Source organism: Phyllostomus hastatus, unplaced genomic scaffold (assembly GCF_019186645.2).
Source record: "Phyllostomus hastatus isolate PE091 unplaced genomic scaffold, TTU_PhHast_1.1 phas_contig_86, whole genome shotgun sequence".
Taxonomy (NCBI): domain Eukaryota; kingdom Metazoa; phylum Chordata; class Mammalia; order Chiroptera; family Phyllostomidae; genus Phyllostomus; species Phyllostomus hastatus.
Window position 1 is genome coordinate 50,393,826 of NW_025333977.1, and position 24,479 is coordinate 50,418,304.

Below are 24,479 nucleotides of genomic sequence, written 5' to 3' on the forward strand. Positions count from 1 at the left end.
AGACACTTATGCCAGGCTTTAAAAAGTTAGATAACTGGGGTGACCGGTGTGGAATGAAGAACAAAGTCCCTTTCAAAAATGTTCTTGAGTGCAAAAGATCACAGAAAAAATTTTTGGAAGACATCCCTCTACCCAACTTCCATGCACTGTAGGGATTAATAATGCAAGAGACTTTCTACTAATCCTGCTGGTGAAGCTTTGATTAAATTTGAAGGAAAAAAAGAACATGATGTTCCACATAGAGGAAAAACAGAAAAATCTCAACAGTTGCTGTGTTTGAGTAGTACAATTGTGGGTGATTTTTTTCTTTATAATTTTCTATATTTTTAAGTTTTCTATCATCCTTACTTATTACTTACAAAATCATAAAACCAATTGCTTTTTTAAAAACTCATTAGTTATGTCACTTCACTGTCCATCTGGCTTAGTCATGCTTTATTTTCATCTGAACATTTTTATATCGCAAATGTTTGTCACAAGTAGGACAGCTATGATTTTTCTCTAGAATTTAGTCTTAGAATTTGCATTTAGATATATGTAAATTAAAGCAATTTAGGCCAACATTATTCTATATCCTACTTGAAAAGAATTTTTAAAGTGTTAAGGAAAGCTGAGGATTTAATCAGTTTGTTCCATGCTAAACTTTAAGTCCAATATCAGGAGTATAAATGACAACTGGGGCCAGGTTGGTGTCATAAATGAGAGAAGCAACACCTTGACTAATGCTCCTGAGTGATCATTTTAGCAACGAATTCAAACTTTTCAAAAATGGAAATTTGGCCAGGTGCACTGGCCTATAGGAAATCCCTACAGGCTGCTTGCATAATAAGAACGGCCACTTTGCAACTTCTTGAGTCAATCACTGGTATGTAGTTAGTTATTCACTTCAATTAGATGTGAACTTATACCAAAAATAGATGGACTGCATCAAGTTTCTTTATCCCAGACTTTGGTAAATATATTATAATCCCATAGAAACTAGAGCTTTATTTTTTTCCTAAATATTTTTATCCTTGTCCAGGACATTTTTTATTGCCTTAAGAGAGAGAGGATGGGAGAGAGAGAAACATCAGTGCAAAAAAGAAGCATCAATTAACTGCATCCCCAACTGGAGATTGGACACGCCTGGACCAGGGATCAAACCTGTGACCCAGGTACGTGTCCTGCCTGGGAATCGAACCCACAGCTTTTAATTAAGGGACAATGCTCCAACCAACTGAGCCACACCTGCCAGGGTGAAACTAAAGCTTTTTAAAGACCATCTTGAGACAGATCTGTCTTTATTTGGACCCCCAAAGCAACCTGGATCTTTATTCAGTACCAGGTCAATGCAAGGCTTTCCAGGTACTCCCTGTGGTAGTCTGCTACGTCTGAGATTATTGGAAGAATTTCAGTTTCTTACTATTGATACTTTCTTTTGTGTCCCACAGTCTTGCCTGTAATCTGCTTTCCAGTTTTTGCAAGCACTTTTATCTCCAGAGCACAGTGTTTTCTTGAGCCACACCAGTATGTTCTTGAATTTATTGCCCCATTGTAAATTAGCTAAATCAGTGTAAACTGGGTCCTAGTGCTCAGCCTTGCATGGTTTCTTTGAGCCTATTTGTCTCCTTCCCTGATATAGTAAGGCATACCTTTAGAGGTATGCTTGGGGACCTGCTCCATTTGTATCTATGGACTTGAACCATCCCTGCTGAAATATCTGTCCCTTAGTATTATCTCCTTCCATCTCATCTCCACAGTAATGGAAGAGTCTGTCTTTTTATCATTCTCCAGCTTTACTCTCCAACAATCCATCTGTGCCTTGTCATTCTTCCCCTCTCATATAATTAAGTTTAATAAACCATTCTTGAGTACCTCCTGTTTGCATTATCTCAGGTGATAAGAAGATAAATAAATTTAGATCTTTATCCATAAGAAATTTATAGCTTAGTGGGTATATTAGTTTCCCAGGGCTGCCTTAACAAACTTCCACAAACTAGGTAGTTTAGAACAACAGAAGAGTATTGTCTTGAATGGCTGGGGGCTAGTTGTGAATTCAAGGTTTTGGCAGCAGTAACTCTTTCTAAGGGCCTTAATGGAGAATCTGCTCCTGGCCTCTGTCCTAGCTCCTGGTAGCCTCAGACATTCCTTGGCTTATAGATGCTGTTCTCTCCGTGCCTTTACATTATCTTCCCTCTGGACTTACATGTGTCCAGATCCGCACCCCCCTCAGCTTTTTTTTTTAAGGAAACACTTTATACTGGATTAAGAGTGCACCCTACTCCACGATGACCTCATCTTTACTTAACTAATTACATCAACAACAGCCCTATTTCCAAATAAGGTCACAGATTGAGAGTGTGAGTGTTAGGATTTCAACATGTGAATTTTGAGGGACACAATTCAATCTGTAACAGTGAGCAAAACACATACAAATTGAATTAACTGGAGTATGAGAAGCTAGATACTGATGATAAGCACTAGGGGCAGAGAAGTGTTGCACAAGATGAAATAGATGGTGCAGAGCTGCTCACGGCAGAATGAAGTCTCAATTTGAACAGCAAGTCAAGGGTTCTCATGGTTCTGCCACAGAACAAAGAAGAATATCCCATTGTAGCTACCCCATTCAGCATATGAAAGGAAGCCTCTTCCTTCTGGGGGCAGCAGTGACTGAGTTTCTTGGGGCACCCTTTGACCCACCTGTGAGGCCACTGCACAGAAAATGGCCTTCTCACAGCATGACTGTATGTCTAATATCTGGGTGTCAGAGCCTATTGCGCTTACCAGATTTATTAGATAAAATTGCTGGAGGGCGGAAGTATCAAAAAGTATGAGTAATTAAAACACTAAGCTGCAATATTATTAAAGGTATATTAAAATCAATGACATCCATTTGAAAAGATATATTTCAAGGCCTGTCCTCCACAGTGGGAAATGTGGCTGAGCAGAAACAGGTCATGCAGGGAGTATTGTTAATGAAGGTCCTTGTGGAAAAGGCGGCCAGAGACAAAATGAGTTAAAATCTTTATTGTGTCTTGACAGCCCACATGGATCTATGATGATGATAAATGTTCTCATTTAGAACTTTTTCTTTTCCTGAGACATTTTACATGCTATCTCCAATTTGCTTTGAATTTCTCAAAAGACATATGTTCTCAGAAGCAAGTCTCTGCTTGCTTTTCATTAAGTAAGATCTTATCAGGGTGTTTGCATGTGGCATCACGTTTGAGCTATTAATCTTATGACAGGATATTACAAAGGGGGGAGGGGATGCCTTAACAGGTTGAGGGCCATTACCCTTGAGAAGCAGCCCTCAGCACCCAGCAACAAGCACCAGCCCAGGAACTGCTACTGCATTGATTAATAGGCACTTTCTGGAAGCAAACTCCCCAGGCGAGAAGGTTCCTCCATAGAAGGGTGCGCATTGACAGTGGAAGCTAGAGCAGCTTGTGCGCTGCTGGGCTGGAACTCGGTGTTGCTGGATTACTGACCTGCAGGATCCTGGCAGGGCACCAAGGGGCAATTGTTAATTTTCAGTAACGTGAGGTTTCTCTGGTATTAAGACACAAACCAATGGGTCAACAGCACGAATATAGGGTAAAAGAAAGAGGTGACAACTTTCTATGCCTACTGTAACAATTTTATAAAGTATACAAACACATATCCACATGTGTACACAAACATACACATATACATATAAACAACACTCTAACAGACCAACAGGAAATTGGCTTAGATGAGGCATTAGAGGTAAGTGGACTCTAGACCTGCTGTGTGCCAAGACTGTGATTAGGACTTTGACATTTGTCCTAAGAGCAATGTAAAGTCATTGATGGATTTTAAGAAAGAAAATCCACAATCATATTTGCATTTTTCTAATGTTATTTTGGCTGCACTGTGGATAATAGATTTAAAACAGGATTAGAGGCTGAAGAACTATGGTGGACCACCTTGACCTAATGCAGGCCTGTGGAGAGAGAAAGTATATAAATCTCAGGATATTTGGGAGATCAAATCAAAGGACTTGATGGTGGCTTGAATACTAGGGATGGGTAAAAAGATGACGTTAAGATAGACTTCCAGTGTCTGGGCATGCAACCAGATGACTATAAGGAATTCACAGAGACAGGGAGATGTGGGGATAGTCCAGACATGATGGGGCATGGGAGTTATATTTTAGACACATTGGGTTTATAATGCTTATAAAATATTTTAGTAGGGCTGTTAAGTTGGGTATGCCCATTCCTCAATGTAACTGCGTATCTAACATACTCAAAACTGTCTAGATATCTTTCATTCACATTTCTACATTAGTCTTCAAGGTTTTTTTAATTATCAACATTTTTTTGTTTTGTTTTATTTGTTTTTTTTAGATTTTATTTATTTAATTTCAGAGAGGGAAGGGAGGGAGAAAGAGAGAGAGAGAGAAAGATCAATGTATGGTTGCTGGGGGTCATGGCCTGCAACCCAGGCATATACCCTGACTGGGAATCAAACCTGCGACACTGGTTCCCAGCCCGTGCTCCGTCCACTGAGCTACACCAGCCAGGGCATTAATTATCAACATTTTTTAATAGAAGAAAATGTGAACCTTAGAATTGTGTCAAATTTGTAAATGAAATGTACACAAAATTTTCCAGGAAGCTTTTTTGTTTCCTTTTTAATCCAGGAAATGCGCTCTCATTTGAGGGAGTAGAAATTACATAGGGGTGAAGGGTCTACCAGCCCACCCAAAAAGGTCACAAATACGGGTCACATTGATCAGTTTCTAAGAGAAATGAGGCCATTAGCAGGGAACATGTATGTTCTTGCTATACATTAACCAGCTCTTTCCAATCTTCTCCAGACTATGTCCATTGGCATCTCCTGTTAGGGGAACGCAGGGTGTGGTCCCATGGTGCTGTTCCACCTGTATGTCAGGGCACAGCCTACATCCAAACCATTCACTGGTGGAGAAATGCATCCACTCCACGTTCCTTCCAACTAGCTTGAGAAACATCTCAGAATTTCCCTTACTATTATTCCAAATCACTCTATCAGTAAATGTCAAGTATTTTATCTCCATTCCCCTGAGAGAGAGAATGGGTTGCTGGGGCAAATGCCCAAGTCAGTCATAAAGCATTTCCAAAGGGAAGGCATTTTAAATGAAAACAATGTCTTGTCTTGTTTAACAAGCGCTCATGGCAGCTCCCAGTGGAAGGAAAATTTATACTCCTACCAGGACAGCCCCAGAAAAAGACATTGGCATTGGTGTGGGATGGAAGGCAGTCCTGAGAAACTGAGAAGAATGCAGTTGCCCGTTAGTTTACTGAATAGTTTGTCCATACTGTGCCTCCTAGGTGCTGTACCACATGGGGTGGAGATGGTGCAACCATGGAAAAAAAATATACTTAATCCTTTTTCAGAAAAAGGCTGACTATTGAGTGTGAACTGAGTGGAGTGGACCAAGTTTGCAATCTGCAGTAATTTAAACCTTGTAAATCTAGACTGAGTTCTGATAATGGATTTGTACCCTTTGAGCCCCTGTGATCTGAGAGGTACAGCTGAACAGCCAGAGAGACAGACCCCAGAGGGCTTTGGCAGCGTGGAGCAATGCAAGCCATTTTACTGCCTCAAAGACTACGAATGCCTACGGGAGCACACCAGCCTGCAGCAACACTGTGTTTATCCCAATACTCATTCTTTCAGTAAAATGGAAGATTAAACGAGTGAAGGGTGCAAAGTGCTGGAGCAGCACTTGACACCTGCCGGAAACTCTATATATAACAGAAAAGTACAATGAAGGCTAAAGCATTACTGTTAAATTATTACAGGACATAATTTTTATTAGTTATTATACATGAGATTCTCATATAAGAAAATGATCATTTAAAAAATTAAAAATTGCAACTCTTGTTTTTTGCCATGAGTTGTGTTAATTCATGTTAGAAGAAGAATAAATCAGAATATTCTCTTTCACCTACAAAAGTGGACAAGTATTCAGGCCATGCTTAAGAATTTATTATGATGTTTAAGGCAAAACTATAATTTTAAGAACCTGAATGTTGCCTTTGTTTAGTAAAAGACTTTGATGACTGTTTCTGACTGGGTCAAGGGAAGTCCCAGAAAAATTCTTGAAGGAAGAAGAGTGAGGACAAGAAAACTGAACTGTTTTGCAAGGCAAGAGGAATTTTTATTTTAGTCCTATGTTTGTGGTTACACGGGAATGAATATCACAGTGTTCTATGTTTGAGGCTATGGGATAGGATAAAAAACATCCAGTGACAAGAGGGGAACAAGAAACTGGAGTGAGAGGTAAGAGAAAAAGTAAGCTTTCTGTGATCCTTGAAAATATGGGAAAAAAGGATGGCCCTCAAACATTACGTGGGATCAGAAGATTCTTTCTATTATCTATCTATCTATCATCTATCTATCTATCTACCTATCTACTTACCTGCCTACCTATATATCTATCAGGTAACCTAATCCCAGAGCCAGGTAAGACTTTAAGGAGTCACACAAGACTGAAGGACCCCGAGTAGCTCATACTTGGGTTACATTGTGTCTGCTCTTATGTTCTTCTTCCAGGGTCATTATTAGTGTTTGAACATTTAACACATATCCATTAAAAAGCATCAAGAGATTCAGAGCTTAAACTATTGCTCAGTTTGTAAGTATTTCTGAACTATATGCCTAGAAACAAATTTGGGTAATGCTGAGGCACTTAAATGAGGCTTACTCTGAAATATTCAAAAATGTTTCCCATAGAAATAAGAAACTATAACTTAAGCCCAAATTTTGACATGTATATAGCTTCATTAGAACAAGGCAAAAACACTCCTAGGGGCAGCGGGGTGGATGGGCCTGTGTGATAGCCTTGCTTCCAGAGTGCCTTTCACTTAGATCAAACAAAAAATAAAAATCTCTTCATAAAACTCCAGATATTCAGTGTCCATGTAAGGAAGCTTCCAGCACTGGTCTGGCCTACGTGAGTACCTAACCAACTTACAACTTGTTTAGGTATCCTTTACAATATCGTAGATGTTGGAACTGGAACTGGTGATTACCATTTTTTTTTTTTCTGTCAGCAGGAATTTTGCTGAAGACCAGGAACTTTCTTATCTTGGTCCTCTGATGGTTCAGGTTGGGAACACTCCTAATAGGACTTCTCCCTTTCCACCATGTCCATACTGGTATTCATTGTTGTTTTCTATTTCTTCTTTTAGATGAGAAATTAAATATTAATTTCCTTTTTATATGAAAAATTGCTATTTTATTCCCTATAGTTACCATTCCTCTTAGTAAAAGAACCCTGATTTTTATAGCTGGGCACAGTGCCACCCATGTGAAGATACAGTTCCCTTGCAACTAAGTACGGCCAGGAAAGTGACTAAGCTGTTGCCAACAAAATGTAAGCTGAAGTACAGTGTGGCATTTTTGGAAAGTCTCTTTTAAAAAGCAAATGCACCACCTCTTTTACATTTTTTCCTTTCTCTTTCTGCAGTTGGAAATATACATATAATGGCATGTGCTTCTATAGCCATTTTGGGCCACGAAGTATCTTTAATGGCAATGAAGTAAATTAGAGCAACAGGGTTGAAAGAGTTGTGGTAATAGATAGCATACACCTACTATGTTAGCCTTGGACAGCGGGGTTAATTATGGTGAAAGTCATTCTTCTTATGGAAAAAAGAGCCTCTCAATATGAAGGCTCAGACAAGTTAGAAATCTATTTCCCTTTCACAGGCTAGACAAGCAGGCTGTGTGCCTCAAAATCACCCCGGGACCCAGGCTGGCAGGCATTCTAGCATCCTCAACACATGGCTTCTAGCTCGCCTTAGCCTTTACCATGTCAGGCCACAAGGAGCACACTTCCAATGATGGAAGACACATCAATGTCTCTCATATTGTTTTGGTGAGAATGTAGCCTCTTGGCCACACCTAAATCTGGGGAAGCTAAGAAATGGAGTTCAGCTGGAATTCAGCTCCTGAGCCAAGCAACAATTTTATTATAACAGAAGAGGGTAGAATACGTGCTTATGAACAAAGAGCAGTCTGAACCACAGCTGCTAATCTTCATATTATGTAGTTGATAAAAAAAATGCCATGCTGTTTCATTTAACCTACACCATCTGTAACCTACATCTAGCTGTCTCATTTAACCGACTTCACATGGGGCTTTTATTGTTCACAGCTGAACATAATCTTAATTGATACACTCCTTTCAGGTTTATTCAATAAATTTCTTATCTATGTCTCATAAATTTAGATTGTTAGATATTATCTTCCAGCTGTAAAATTCTAAAAATCATCAAAACCTTCTTTCTCACTGTTCTTAATGAACAATGAGCAGGTTAAAAAATAAGCAAAAAAATATTTTCTGCTTTGTGGCATTGTAGCAACTACTTCTAGGGGGCACATTGTGAGCTGTGGTCTGGGAAAGGGGAGGAGAAGGTAAGAGTGGCTGAGAGTTCATCTCGTCTGAAGCTGGAAAGAGTAAATCCTTCACTGAGGGAAGATGTTGACAGAAGCAGTCACTAAGATTTCTGACCACAGAGAGCAGCAGCAGTCAGAATATCAGGTTACAGAGTCCTTTGTGCTCAACATACTTCATCTTCTCATCCATCCAAGCAAGTCACTCCCACAGGATAAGGAAATTCTATTAGTAAGAATACTTTCGTTTGCAAGTGACTGGAAACTTAAGCCAAAATAACTTAAGTAATGTATGACTGATATATCTAGAGATATATTTGTTTTGAAGAAATAGAATTATTTGGAAAAGAGCTTGGTTCTTGGTTCAAAATACATTACCAGATTAATTTCTTGCTTCAACTTCTTGGATATCTCTTTCTCCCTCCACCACCACATACACCCCACCCCCTTTTCTTTTATTTTAAAATATTTTATTTATTTATTTTTCAAGCAAGGGGAAAGAGAAAGGAGAGAGAAACATTGATCAGTTGCCTCTTGTACGCACCATAACTGTGGACCAAACCTGCAACCCAGGCATGTGCCCTGACTGGGAATCAAACTGGTGACCTTTCACTTTGCAAAATGATACCCAACCAACTGAACCACACCAGTCAGGCCCCACCACCCCGTTTTTAGCTCTGTAGTTGAACCAGAAGATTCAAGCCCAAGCAACACAAAAGAGAATTTGCTTTCCTAATCAGCAGCCCCAGAATTGAATCTCATTGTCATAACTGAGCAGACTTGGCTTATATCCCTGATGACGGCCCAAACACTGTGATCAGGGAAGTGGAACAAACGAAATGACTCAACTTTGGTCATACACTGCACATGTGGAGATCAAAGTGGAGTCAGCACATCAGCTGCGTGTTGGGAAGTCAGAGCACTGTGACCCTAAGAAGAGAGAGTAGTTAGTTAGTGGCAAGAACAACAGATAAAACCTCCATGCATTCTCAAATGGGAAACCTCAGAGAAAGGTCAAGGTGTCATCTTGTTAATGTACCCATCTTCAAGTATAAAATCTCTGAGTCATGTGCAGTCCTCCGAGTCACATACAGATGTTGGTCCTCATGGTCCTTAGAGCCATCACTAACTAGTACGTGTAACTATCCCAGTATGTTCAGTGTGCAAGGGCAGCTCATCATCCCATGGCTAACTAGTAAGTTTGACCATCCCAACACACCCAGTGAGAAATGGTGGAGAAAGGGCAAAGTAACTGTAATCAAAACATTTATTCAAACAGCAGGGGGATGTTTACCTGGCTAAGGGAGATACCATGATCACAAAGGTGGTTTTCCCAGGGCAAGGCTTACTCGATGCACTCCATGTGTACTGACCCCTGTGACCTCCCCAAATGTGGGGAACTCGACTGCATAATTCATGGCAGTGGGGGACTGCATTCACACTCTCCTTGGTGAAAAAAAAATAAAAATAAAAAGCAGGAGGATGGAAAATAATGCACATTAAATCCCAGTTAATAGTATGCATCCTATTCCACAGGCTTAGAAAACAATGACACACTGCCTTGGTAGGGAAAACTTTGGTCAGTCGATCTGGTTGACCTTGTCTTTGGTTCTTTTCTCTGAGATCATTACCCATCATTACTTTTTTCTCATAACTCTGCTTCTAGTCTAGGGAAGGATCTCCCTTGTGCGCCATCCTGCTCAAGAGGTAGGTTCTGGGGAGGATGTCCTTCGGAGAGCCATACCTTTTTTAGAGGTCACTTCATCTTGGTATCTGTCAGGGACCTGCAGATTATTTTAGGTGTTGACTAGAAACCTTTATTGACCTAGCTCTTTTCCTCATCCAATTTTACACTCTAGGTTCTAATTTTTACAAAACACCATTGCAGGAATTAAATTTAATATATACAGTACACTTTACTTGAAAACAATAAAAAGTCAATTCAAACTGGCTTAAGAAAAAGGTAGAATTTAGTGATGCTGATACCTGAGAAACCCAAGGACAGCACTGGCTTCATTCAGGTAGAATTTGTTTACAGACACGCACCAATCTTTATCTATTGACCTACTTCTTCTAGGTCCGTTCTGTTCTCAGATCTTTATGTGGCGGCTTCCAGCAGTTTCACACTTACATGAGAATTTTACCTGTGTGTGTGTAACAAATCCTTGTTACATACCACCCAGTACACAAACCTACACTTCACATGTGGATGGAAAAGTGGAGGTTGCTGGGGTTTCCTCATATTCTCCATTTGAGAAGAAACTTGAAAGCCTGGATTCCCCACATGGAGTGCTGAGTCATAGCAAATGTATAGTTTAACCTAAACCTCACCATCCCAGCAGAGGGTGCAGTACAGGAAAAGCATTGTGCAATTTGTATTCTTGGTTTCATTCTTCTGAATACTTCTTTTGCCCGAGTGTACTGAAGAACGAACATTTACATCAGGGTAGCAACAACAATGTTACTGAGATGACAGTAGCACCTCTCTACCGTGCTGTGATGGTCTATTTGACTTACCAGTTTAGCGAGGCCACAGTATCCAGATATCTATTCAAACACTGGTCTGGAAGGCATTTATTTAGATGAGATTAATATTTAAATGAGTAGACTTTGAGTCAAGCAGATCAACATCATAATGTGTATGGGCCTCATCCAATCAGCTGAAAACCTTAAGAAAAAAACACTGACATTGCCCTAGGAAGGAATTCTACCCACATACTGTCCTTGAATACACTCTGTAGCATTCAGCTCTTCCCTGGTCTCCAGCTTGTTGGTCTACCATGCAGTTTTTGTGTATTTTTTTTTTTTACTTGCCAACCTCCACAATCACGAACCAATTCCTTAAAAATCAGTCTCCTTCTCTTCACACACACATGCATGCACAAACACGGCCTGCTTGTTCTGTTGTTCTAGATAACCCTGACCAACACACATGCTAATGTGGAGGTGGCTCTAATACACTGGGCGGAGCCAAGTTAGTGTTAGGGTTAGTTACCTTGGATTAGTTTCCTATTGCTGCTGTAACACATTACCATAAATACAGTGGCTTAAAGTAGCATAGTTTTATCATCACGTAGTTTTGTAGGTCAGCAGTCTGACACACATGTGTCACTAGGCTAAAATCAGGGAGTCAGTAGTTCTAGGAAAAATATGTGTCCATCCTCTTGCCCTTTTCAGCTCTAGAAGTCACCTGAATTCCTTGGCTTGTGGCCACTTCCTCCATCTTCAATGCCTACAGTGTGGCATCTTTCAACCTCCCTTGGACTCTGACTCTCTTGCCTCTCCTAAGAACTCTTATGACCATCTTGAGTCCACCTGGATAATACAGGATTACCTCCCTCAAAAACTTAATGATAAGAAATAGTGATAAGAAATCTGAAAAAAAGTAAAATGGACAAGTGTAATAACTGGAGGTAGGGTGAGGTAGCTTCTAAGATCAAGGTTTTTGAATTGAGACTTGAATTAGGAGAAGCCACCATCCACATCAAGATACATGAGAAGAATAGGCACATTTCAGTCAGAGGAAACAGCCATTGCTCAGGCCTCAGGTAGGGATTAGTGTGATATGATTGAGAAAAAGGTCATTCTAGAACACAGGGGACACCCGGTACATGACAGTGTCAGGTATCTAAGCAGAATGGGTCATTCATGCAGGGCTTTGTGGGTTGTAGCAAAAAGGTTGGGTTTATTAAAGAGCTTGAGGAGCCATCATTTTCCCCCATAGGATGTTCCTTGGGTACAGAAACATATGATTGCACCAAGGACCTGCTCCTCAGGTAAGCTGCCAGTAGCCTTTTTCTGACTAAAAGTTGTCAAGAATCCTCCCATTTAGGTCCTATCCCTGGTGGCAATTTTACCCCATGGAACCCTTCCTACTGTATCAGCAAGGTGCCACTGTCAGTCAGTACGTCTGCAGAATTTGAACATCAAAATATTTTGAGCTTACATATAAATATCTGAATTTCCTAAATCATTTTTCAAGTGTGTTTTGCCTATGTGGAAACATCCACAGAATATTCACAGGAAAAGGAGAAATTAGAAGTATTGTCTCTTAGCTCAGTGATTTCCCATTAGCTTCTTATCACTATCCAATAAAAAAAAATAGCTGCCTGCATCTCCCCTGCCACAATAGGTTTCTATAAGATCTATTTTAGGTTTCTTCACTTCACAACAGGAGAAAGTCTCTGTTTCCCAACACACACAAACCTGCAGGAAAAATGCTGAAAGTAAAGGAGAAGCTTGCTTCAGTAACCTGGCAGTGTAATTCATCTTAGAAAAATAATGTTGCAACCTTATTTTAAAAATACAACTTAAAAAAAGTATCCTTTGCAATATGGACAATTAGGCCAGGAATCAAGAATCTTAGTTAGGCAGCAATTTGAGATTCATAGTCAGGAAATAGCATATTAAAGAAAATGCTTTGTGAAACTAACAACACACAAGGATTGGCTTGGTCGTTGGTGAATAGCTCTAGCTCTAGCTCTACTTCTGTTCATAGGTCTATCCACATCTGATTTCTCCCTTCCCTTCTATTCTCCTCCAATTCATTAATTCATGGTTTATCCTTTCTGTGTTTCTTTTTGCAAAAATAAGCAAATACACGCACATTGTCTCTTATTTCTTTCCAAAACAGGAAGCATATTACCTTTTACCTTGCCTCTCCCCGCCCAACCCCCACATATCTTTGAAATAATTCCAGGTCAGTTTCTTTCTCCCTCTTCCACTCCCCCTCGCCTTCCCTGTTCCTCTAAGTTGTTTCACACTACTTCATTTTATGGTCATACTATAATGTTTTCAGTCTCATATGAATGACTATCTGGGTTGTTTCTACATAATGCTATTACATGTATAGGGTGATGCATATATAGCTTCAGTTTTGTGTCTGTGGGAGTGCATTTTTAGGCACGCTCCTAGAAGTGGGGTTGTTGTGTCACAGGGTGTGCATGTGTAGTTTGGTTAGATATCACCAAACCCCCTTCTCACTGGACTGTACCGCTTTGCACTGCCATTAGTGATTTGTGGCTGCCTGCTTTTCCATCACCTCACAAACAGAACAGGTTGTTAGGCTTTTTTCATTTTTGTCTGTATGATAGCTCAGGACTTGGATCACACAATACATTTCATTAGCATTTCTTTTGTTATGAGTAAAGTTGAGCACTTTTCTCATATTTAAATATCAGAGGTGAATCTTCATGAAATTGTGTTATTTGTGGTTTTACCCATTTTTCTGTAAGATTTTTATATTTTCCCCTTTGATAACAAAAAATTCTTTCTGTATTAAGAAAATCAGCTTTTTATCTGTGACATTCAGATATTTTTAGTGCCATTTTCTGTAGATTTTTATCAAAGTTTCATTGTCCTTTAATTTGTTTCTGTTTGGTAAAATGAACTACTCTTTCATTGCAACTGGATTTTGAATCCAAGTTTTAAAAAATTTCTGCACTCTAAGCTTGTAAAAAATTCACCCATGTTTTCTGCTAATACTCAAGTGATCTCATTTTTACACTTACATTTCAGATTCATTTTGAATTTTTTCTGGTGCACTGTGTGAGTTATGAATCTAATTTTATCTTTTTTCCAAATGGTTGTTCATCTGTCCCAAATTTATAAAATGTCCATGTTTTCCCCAGTGACTTGAGATATTACTTAAATAAAATCTTCGTATGCACTTGGGCCTATTTGTAGGCTTTCTACTGTGTTTCATTGGTATATGTATTTACGTGCAATTTCACTTTTTTAATCAGGATTTCATAGCATATTTTAATGTCTAGTGGAGCTAGTTCTCTTATATTTTTCTTCTTTTGCCAAGATTTTCAAGCTATTTTGCATGTTTATTTTTTCATATAATCTTCAAAAACAATGTATATTGATCCAGGAAAAAACACTTTGTATTGGGATCACACTAAATTTGTATACTAAATTGAAGAAAATTGATCTTTATGATGTTGAATCATCCTAGCCAAGAACAAGTGTGTGCTACATGCCATTGTACCATCTATGACTCCTGGGATGTGCACAATGTCACATCCTCAACAGCCCTGCTTATCTCCTGTACGCTCATACCTATGGCTTCTTTTAGGGAATCATTCCAGGTCATATTCAGTCACCTTATATTTAGTCAAGTACGAGTGTGTCCTTCCATTTGTTATGTCTTTGTCTTCATCACAAGTATTTTCAATATATATGCTTCGCCCATTTTTTGTTAAGTCTATTCCTAAATACTGGGAAAGGGGTAAGAATCATGAGAGAAATTTCTATGACAATGCCCAATTGTTGGTTGTCTGTATACTGTATTCTCCTTTTATCTGCAGGGCATATGTTCCAAGAACCCAGTGGATGCCTGAAATCATAGATAATACAGGAAGATATTATATATGTGTGTGTGTGTGTGTATAAAATAAAATACTTTTTCCTATACATTCATACATACCAATGATAAATTTTAATTTACAAATGAGGCACAGTAAGAGATTAACAACAATAAACAACAATAAAACAATTATAACAATGCTCTGCACTAAAGGTTGCATGACTGTGGTCTCTCTTTCTCTCTGATAACTGACCTGATAACCCAGACAGCTTTTAAGTGACTAATGGGTGGGGAGCACACATAATGTGGGTTCAACAGACAAAGTGGTGATTCATATCCCGGCTGGATGGAGCTGGGTGGCATGAAATTTCATCATGCTACACAGAAAGGCACACAAATTAAAACTTATGAATTGGTTAATTCTGGAATTTCCGTTTAATATTTGCAGACTGCTGTTGACCATAGGCAGCTGAAACATGGAAAACAAAGTCACAGATAAAGAGGAACTACTATAGGTGTTGCCATGGCTAAGTGTTGCTTACATTAGTTATGAATTCACTTATATCTTTCTTTGTGACATCTGACTAAATTCAGTAAAATTTCCATGTATATTAGAAAAAAAGCTGTGTTCAACTTTTAAAGTAGAAACTTCAATATGCCTATGAATTGAGGCTTAAGAATTCAACTAGTCAAATTATCCATGTCAATTTCTGTGTATTTGATTTGACACAGTATATTAATATTTTAAATGTTTCCCAATCAAAAAAAGCTATATTTCTCTAAATTGTTCCTTGTGTTTATAAATACAGTTTAGTCTACTAATTTGAATTTATGTTACATGGCATATAATATTTTATTTCTAGTATATCTTATTGTGCACTGTAATTATTGTGAAGGTAATTATCTGTTTCTTATTTTTTCTTAATGTTACCATACTGCTTTATATTTTTCTATTACAACAAATATTTGTTCGTTTTAGTTTAAGTTTTCCTTTTACTTTTTAAGTTGTAAATTTAAGTTTTACTTTTTATATTATGTATATTTATTTTAAGGAGACTCCTATTTCTATGGCTATAGTATAATTTTACCAGATGTTTACAAATTTAATAGCTATCACTAAACTTTTCCCCCAAAGTGAATATAGTGATTTATATCCCCACCAGCAGCCGATGATAGTTCTGGGTGCATAACATTTTTACAAAAGCCTATAATTTTTGCCCAATTAATGGCTGCAAAAAACTCTCATTGTGAGGTATTTTTAAATATCTTTTCTGAATTTGGGGTGGGGTGGGGGACTATGTCTACCACTTCTACAAACTGCTTGTTCAGATACTTGCTTACATTTGCTTACATTTACTTCATTAACATTTAAGAATTCTCCAAATATTCTGAATGCTAATTCTCTGTCAATTATATTTATTGATAAAGAATTCTACCAGTGTTGGTTCATTATAATTTGTAAACTGTGCTTTATAATAAAAAGTGTAGTATAAATAAATCATTAATCTTTAATGCCAATAGATAATGAATCTTTTTTTGATGATGTGTTTTTCTTAATATCTTACTTAAAAGTCATTCACTGAGATTCTTAAAGATAATCTTCAATATTCTGAGATTTTACAATGTTTCTTTTTTGCTTTTAATTTTAATACCTCTGGAACTGACATTTTTGCAAAACGTGGAGTAGACATAACATTTATTGTTTTTTTCCTGTAAGAACAATCAGTTTTACCAGTGCTTTACATTAATAGTTCATCACTATAACGTGACCATGTTAGCACCTCGATCTTGGACTTCCCAGCTTCTGGGACTGAGAGAAACACATTTTTGTTCTTTATAGACTACTCAGCCCGTGATATTTTGGTATCACTGTTCAAATGCACTAAGGCAGAAAATTGGTATCAAGAGTGGGGATGCTTCTGTAAAAAACATGTTGAAGTAAGAACATCCAAACCTGGAGGGAACGTGTATAAAGCTTTACTGGAGCCCAGCAGAGGAGATGCCCAGAATCAAACCTCAACAGACTAAGAAAATGCTTCTAAGAATGACAGTGTGCAGCTTCTTTGGTGTGTTTGGAATTAAGGGGGGAATTTAGGGAAGGTTATGTGAAGGTGGAAGGAAACAAGGTGAAGATTAGATTACAGTATAGTTGGCAAGATAATGTGTTTTCTCGAAAGTGGTTTTTTCTTTTGAGGACTCCAAAAGGATGCATTCCAAAGGTATGTTAACCTAGACACACAGAAACAATGGACAGTACTTGCTTAAGGCAAAGACAAAATTTTTACTGAAGAAGTCTGGGGCATGACTACCTACCATGACCTGCCAAGTTAGGAATTTATGATCAGATCACCCTGTACAGGTACTTTCTGTAGAACACTTTTTGTCCATAAATACCTAATAATGGGGAAGTGGGAAGTGGCTTTGGAATTGTGATCGCTGTAAGAAATGCTCAAACACGTAGAGAATTTTTATGAGTTTGAGTCAAACTGATGACAATTTCTGGGAAGCAATGTCTCAGTGGACTGAGAAAATGCTCCAGAGAATAGAAGTTCTGCACCTTATTTTTTTATACATTACTGTCAAAAGAGGAGGCATAAGGAGGTTACATGAGCTCCACTGGTGATAGATTAGGGAGGTGGGAGAAAGCAAAGTGGGGAAGCTTCTGGGATTGGATAAAAAGTAAAATGGTAGACATATACATCTTTTACATAGGTGGGTGCAGAGTAGTTAGATTAAAAATTAACATGATCACAATAAAAATAGGATTTATGTTCTGTGCTCTGCCACTAACTCTAACCGTAACCTTAATCTTAAGTGGTTATTGTGCCCGAAAGGGTCTGGAAAAAGGGAAGTTACCTTATATTCTAAAAATGTGTTATCTAGATGCAAAAGACAATAGGCAGGCTCTGTTAAGGTAAAGGTTGACTTTTGTCAGGGAAGATTCTAGCCTAAGGTAAGACTACCCACCATAAATTGCTTCTAGTTAAAAAGTTTTTATTGCAGACCATCCTATGTGGTTACTTTCAGTCTCTGAGTTTGTAAGACTGCCCCGCAGGCTTCCTCTGAGGTTGTCAGGTTTAGTATGTGGCCCTTTTCCATCCATGGAGTGGGTAAGGGGTAGAGGCTGGAAGAGTTGGAGTACATTTTAGAAAAAGCCTACATTGCAGTGAATGAACTTTGAAGGCATTTCTGACCAGAGCTCAGTGGGAAAAGAGGAGAGCTGTAGAGAAAGCCTGAAACTCCTTAGGGAATACCTAAGTGGTCGTGAATAGAATGTTGTAGAAATATTGATGGTAAAGGCCATTCTAATGAGGTATCAGAAACACATGAGGGGAATGTTATTGGAGGTGGGGGGAAGGCTATTTTGCTATAAAATTACAGATAAATTGTCTGAATTGTGTTCATGCCCCAGAGTTTTGTGCAATGTAGAACGTGTGAGCAATAAAATTAAATATTCGGCTAAGCATAGTGTTAAAGATATAGCTTGGCTTTTCTTGAATGGTTATGGTAAAATGAGAGAAGAGAGAACTGACTTCAAGATGGAATTGTCAATCAAAAGGGAAGAAGAACTTAAAAAAATTGGAAAATTCTCAGCCTATTCATATTGCAAAAATGAGAAGGCATTTGAAAATATTATTATGGGCATGGACCACAGGTATTATCAGCCACCCCAGCAGGAAAACAGCCGATTTGAACTGAAGAGAAAGCAGCCAGGGAAGAATGAAAGAAAGTTGTGGCACTTCTTAGATTTCACAGGACAGAAACTTAGAGCTATTCAGCTATGAATAGGCAAAGCTCTTTAAAACAAAGGAAGAAGGAAGCCAAAGGCAATCCAGAGATCATAGGTCTCCTTGGTTTCAAAGGGAGTGGTGACATTCAACAGGCCACATGACCCCACCCAAAGATGTGGGAGCCAAAACCCCTGCCCAGCAGAGACATGCTGCATGGCTACTTACACTTAGATTTTCAAAGATGCAGCTGCCTGAAGCTACGAGCATTTGACTCAGACAGAGGGCCTTGGGGAAGCCAAGGCCACTGCAGAGAGGCTGTGCTAGGGAAGTTCCCAGCATAGTCAAAGGGGAACACACCGACCTTGAAAAGCTGGATATTCAGTTCAGTCTGGGAGAGCCACAGGCACAGGACTCCAACCTTGAGAGCTGCAAAGTGAGCTGTGCCCAGCAAAGCCACTGAGGCAGGACTGCCACTCCAGTGGGTCTCAAGGGCAGGACCTCTGCTCCAGTGGGCCTTAAGAAGTGGGCCTAAAGGGGTTTTTTTTATGATTTTATTTATTTATTTTGTAGAAAGGGGAAGGGAGGGAGAAAGAGAGGGAGAGAAACATCAATGTGTAGTTGCCTCTTCTGCACCCCCTACCTAAGACCTGGTCAGAATCCAGGCAGGTACCCTGACTGGGAATCGAATTTGCGACCCTTTGATTCTCAGGCCGGCACTCAACCACTGAGCCACACCAGCCAGGGCTTTAACGTTTTAAACTTGCTCAGGACCACATTAGCATCAGTATTTAGCTAGATATTAAGGAAAGAGAGCAAAGGGAACTAGACATTAAATGGCTTAATAAACTGCAAAGTACATGCCAGTTTGCTTGCTCAGTCAGGAAGCTTCACATTCCAGGGGATTACAGCATTGTGCTCTACCAAAAGAATTAACACTCTTTCATTCCCCACTCTGGCACCAGATTGCCAGGTGTAAACAGGGGAAAGCAAGCACATGCACAATCGAAGTCAAAAGGGTGCATGGGGCAAGGTGTTAGACCCTGGAGGCCTGCCAGTCTAGCCTGGGGAGAGAAGGGATTGATTGAAAAGTGGACCCATTTGAAGTGAGTGAAAGTTTGGGAAGTTAATTGGCCCTTTTGAGAAAGCAGTTGATCCATCTCAAACCCAAGCTCTTGCTTGGAACCCCAGGGGAACAAAGAAGTTCTCTCTTGCTCATGAGCTGCCCTCACATCTTGCACTCACCTGTACTGTCCATGTGGCCCTAACAGCCACGTGGCCCATGGCTGTGCAACTCCACATGCAGGCTCCAGGAGGGAGCCTGAGACTCACTACAAATGGAAACACACTAAGCTATCTGGATGCTGGACTGGACTCAGCTTTAATAAAAGCAGAAGCTCTGGGCAGTGGCCTTCATCCTGATCCAGCTGAAGACAAGACTGGACTTTTTCCCAGGACAGGGCAGAGGGAGATGGGACACTGGAAACCCAGGGAGCACATTCCATTGCCACAGGGACATGCCATGTTACACCACAGTCTCCCATGTGTGGGTCCTTGAAATGCTTTTCTCATGATCCTGTGGAAGAACCTAGTCCCCATCTACAACACCATCATCCCTGCCCACTCCTTCCCTTTTTTTTTTTTTTTTCATATTTGGAATAAGAGCGTTTATCCTATTCCCATTGCACCACTTTATTTGGAAGCACATAACTCTTTTCATTTCACAGGTTCACAGCTGGACAGTGATTTGCCTCAAGAGTAATCCTTTTCTTGTGTCTGATTTATATAATATTTAGATAAGACTTCGACTTAAACTTTTGTGTTGATGCTGAAAGGAGTTAAGACTTTTAAGACTACTGGGGTATACCAAATGTACTTTACATGTAAAAAGGACATAAATCGGGGGGGACCCAAAAGTGGAATGTTATGACCTGAAGGTTTGGCTTCCCCCTGAATTTATATGGTGAAATTCTGACGTGATGGTACTAAGTGGTGAGTATTTGAAAGGTGATGGGGTCATGAGGGAGGAGCCCACATGAATGAGATTTATGCCCTTATGAAAGAGGCCTGAGACAGCTCCCCAGCTCTTCTGCCAGGAGAGGGTACAACAGCAAGTCTTTCACCTGGAAGAGGGTCCTCACCCAGCCATGGTGGCACTCTGGTCTTGGACTTCTGACCTCTGGAGCTGTGAGAATCTCCCATTGTTTATAAGCTACCCAGTTTCTGGCATTTTGTTATAGCATCCCAAATGGACTAAGTTTTAGTTTATCATTATGTCGGCATAAGAAACATCCAAACCTGTAAACTTTTTTATAAAAGTTTATCTGAGCCAAACTGATAATATATGCTGGGCAACGATATCTCAAATCCTACAGAGAATAACAGTTTTGCAGCTTCTTTTATGCATTTGAAATTAAAGAAAAAGGTAAGAAAAATTACGTGGAAGCGAAAGAAGACAGCAGACCTGGATTGCAGGCTAGTTAAAATTGAGGCTTGTTATGGCTGATTTCAAAGTTGTGTTAACCTAGATGCACAGAAACAATGAACAGGGCTTGCTCAAGGCAAGGAAAAACGTTTACTAAGAAGCTGTTCCCCTGGGCGTGACTACCAACCATGACCTGCTCGGTTAGGAATGTATGACCAGATGATGGTTACTTTACCTAGAACTCTTTTTTTCATCCACAATTACCTAATACTTTTTCTTTCTCCAGAAGTTTTTGTTCTGTTTTGTAGTGTGTCACCCTACACAGTGCAATGTACCATTTACCAAAGACTCAAGGGATCCCCTATGCAACTTTTTGGAGATCATTGTTTCATCAGCCCCACAGGTTGCCTAGTCCTCCTGTCCACATAACAAAACCTGTAGAGAAATTTGAACCAAACCGGTGACATGCTAAGGAGCAAGTTCTCAAATGCTCCAGAAAATAACAGTTTTGCAGTTTCTCTTACGCATTTAAAACTAGGAGGAAATGTAAAGAAGATTACATGAGGGTGGGAGAGAGAAGGTGGGGATTGGATTACTGTCTAGTTAGATTATGTGCCTCCTTGAGGATGGTCACACCTTCAAGGCATTACTTCTGGCATTTCAAAGGCACATTCACCTAGGTGCACAACAACAATAGAGAGAGCTTGCTTAAAACCTTTCACTAAAGAAGTTATGTGCATGGGAGTGACTCCCGACCGTGAGCTGCCCAGTTAGGAATTTATGGCTTATCACAGTGCCCCTTCTTTGTTCATACTCTCCTAGCTGTGATCTATGTTTCCTCAGTGCAGGGAGACCACTGTATTCTGCAATGAATTCCCCTTCCATGCACCATAGCCTACAAAGTGCCTCTCAGGATAAACATGGGAAAATCACAGAACTTACCTTATCTGTGATCTTTTGAGATCACAAGTTTTGTTGTTGTTGTTGTTTGTTTTGTCCAAAGTCTAAAAACAGTTGTTTCATATATTTTGTCCATTCTTGTAATTGGTTATATCAGAAGGTCCAGTCCAGGCCTAGTTACTCTGCCATGGCCAGAAGCAGAAGTTCTCTGAATAGCACTTCACTCTTCAATGAAATACAGATTATCATGGTTAGAAAAAAATCTCTAGGACCATCAACAGATTGACCCACCCCAGTACCATAGGACTTGAATTTTGTTTTCTAAATACCTGATAAATAGCTGTTCAAACCATATGTGGTCTGTCTGGAAAAAGTCCAGCCATGGTTGATAGAACAACAGTCTGGGCAACATTGATGTAACCTGGAGCCAAGGAAAGTGGGCTGGAATGTGCATGTGTGAACAATGACAACTTTACAACTAGTCAGTGGGGGCAACAGACTCCATTGAGTGAGCGTGTGTGCCCGTCACATTCAAAATGACTGAGTAGAACAACTAATTTGTATCAAATTTTGCATTAAGCTTGAATATTCCTCCACAGAAAATATACGGATGATTCAGAAGGCTTTCAGGAATGATGCAATGAATGCAGCACAAATAAAAGTGTGGCACAAATGCTTCAAAGATGGTCAAGAATCTGTTGAAAGTAATTCATATTCTGGAAGGCCTTCAACAAGCAGAACACCTAAGGCTATTGAACTGTGTGTATGGGCTGCAATCAACAAGGATCGGAGAACTATGTGTGAGGTCCCAAGGTGCCTACTTTGAAGGGGACTAAGGTTTTATTGTACTATGTACAATGTTTCTTGTATCTTCTTCAATAAATATCTCTATTTCACATGCTGGATATTTTCTAGATAGACCTCATGCATAATCACCTTTAGTAACGATAGGACTACTCTTTTTTTAACTTCTGCATCATCCTTGTTTTAATCTCTCAAGTCCACACAAGGTCTGCTCTTCCCCTCACTAAACAGACCCATGAATAGTCGACAAGGGCATCACATTCCCACAGAACCAGCTCTTCTGTAAACTAAATGTCAAGTGTCTTCAACTTGTGCTACAAATTTGAGTAAGTAAGGTAGAAAGACGACAACCTTATTTCTACAACCTTGCTTTAAGTACAACCCAAGACTTTGAAATCTCTGTGGAGAATTTGCTTTGATGCCCTCCTTTACTCTTAGCTTGAATCAGATTGATACCAGTGTAGTGCAGGGAACAGAGGGGTGTGGCCATGAAGCAGCCCTGGAGAGGTTTTGGTCCTGGGTAAACAAGCTAGCACAGCAGCCAAAAGACAGATCCCACGCCCCTCGGTGGGGACCCAGCAGGAGGGAGTCTTTGCACGGAGTATGCCTGAGGCTAGAAAGAGTGATTGACAAAGGGAAAAGCCTTCCTACTCTCTTCCAGGCATTGACTGAAGCTGAAACCTTAGGACGCAGAGGCACATTTACTTAAAGGTAAACGTGGCAGCAGCTGGCTCGTCAGTCTAGCCTGGGAAAAAGATGGGATTGGCCCGGGGAGCTAAACCCTTTTGGAGTGCCTGGAAGTTTGCAACTGGAGATTTAAAGCAGGGGCAGGCAGAGACTCTCTTCCTCTAGGGTCCCTGGCACTGACAGGAGGGTGGTGCTCTTGCAGACTGGTTGGCGTGGAAGCTGCGTGGCCAAGCAGTGGGTGCCAGGTCCTGTGGACGCAGCCTCTGCATAACCTGCTGGAATGGTTGAAAGTGACCCCAGGCCCCCAGCGCAAGAAGCTGCCGCGTGGCCCTGGCAGCGCGGCTGTGCGCTCACTCCAGGGAGAAACCTGAAGCCTGCTTAGCAGTCTTGGGTTCCAAAAGGACAGATAAGAATAGTGGAGGATTTCTGTGCATGGTTTTGGGTTTCAGTCTTTTGGGGAACAAGTGGGTTTTGCCTGTGTTTCACTGAAGAGATTGGCCTGCAGTCATGGAGTCTCCCGTTCTCCCAAATTGTGCAACGTTTAATGAAGAACTCTTTCCTTCCCCACTAACTTTTGTCTTCAGAATATGCCTGTGTTTAATGGCAGGCAGCCAAACCCCATTTTTGTTTAGTAACAAGATAACCCTAATTTTACCAAAGGATCATTCAGCCGTTGCAGTCTATGTAGTTCGAGTCTTTAAAAACCTCCTAGGGCTATCTATGTCTAAAGATCCTTTTCCTAGCTGTGTGACCCAGAGAAACCACTCCTGACTATGCTGTCACATAAAGCCATAGGAAAAGAACATAATGACTTTATTAATTGGACAATGGGAGCTATAAGAGAGGGAGGGAAATATAATTAATTGAAATATATGATTCTATTTCTTAATTGATGACTTAAGAATAAAATGGGGCGTAAAATTTTAGACTTCTAAAAGTCAGTTAAGGCCCTAGTCCAGTAGTGCAGCTGGTCAGAGCATCGTTCTCATATGCCAAGGTTGTAGGTTCCATGCCCAGTCAGGGCACATACAAGAACCAACCAATGAATGATAGCTAAGTGGAACAACAAACCAATGTTTCTTTCTCTCTCTCTCTTCCCCTTTCCTCTCTCTGTAAAATCAAGAAATAAATAAAAATACAAATAAATTTAAAAGTCAGTTAATTCTGAAGTTTAGGGGTACTTTTTGGTCCCAATATTTTGTGTTGTCTGACTTTAGTTTTAGTTTCCTAATAT

At 39.9% G+C, this 24,479-nt stretch overlaps 1 non-coding gene across 1 annotated transcript; it reads left to right on the plus strand.

The window, feature by feature from the left end:
* The first annotated feature begins 9,677 nt into the window (after positions 1-9,677).
* Positions 9,678-9,840, plus strand: LOC123827656. Its single transcript, XR_006787308.1, has one exon. It is a non-coding gene; the product is annotated as a U1 spliceosomal RNA (small nuclear RNA).
* The last annotated feature ends 14,639 nt before the right edge of the window (positions 9,841-24,479 follow it).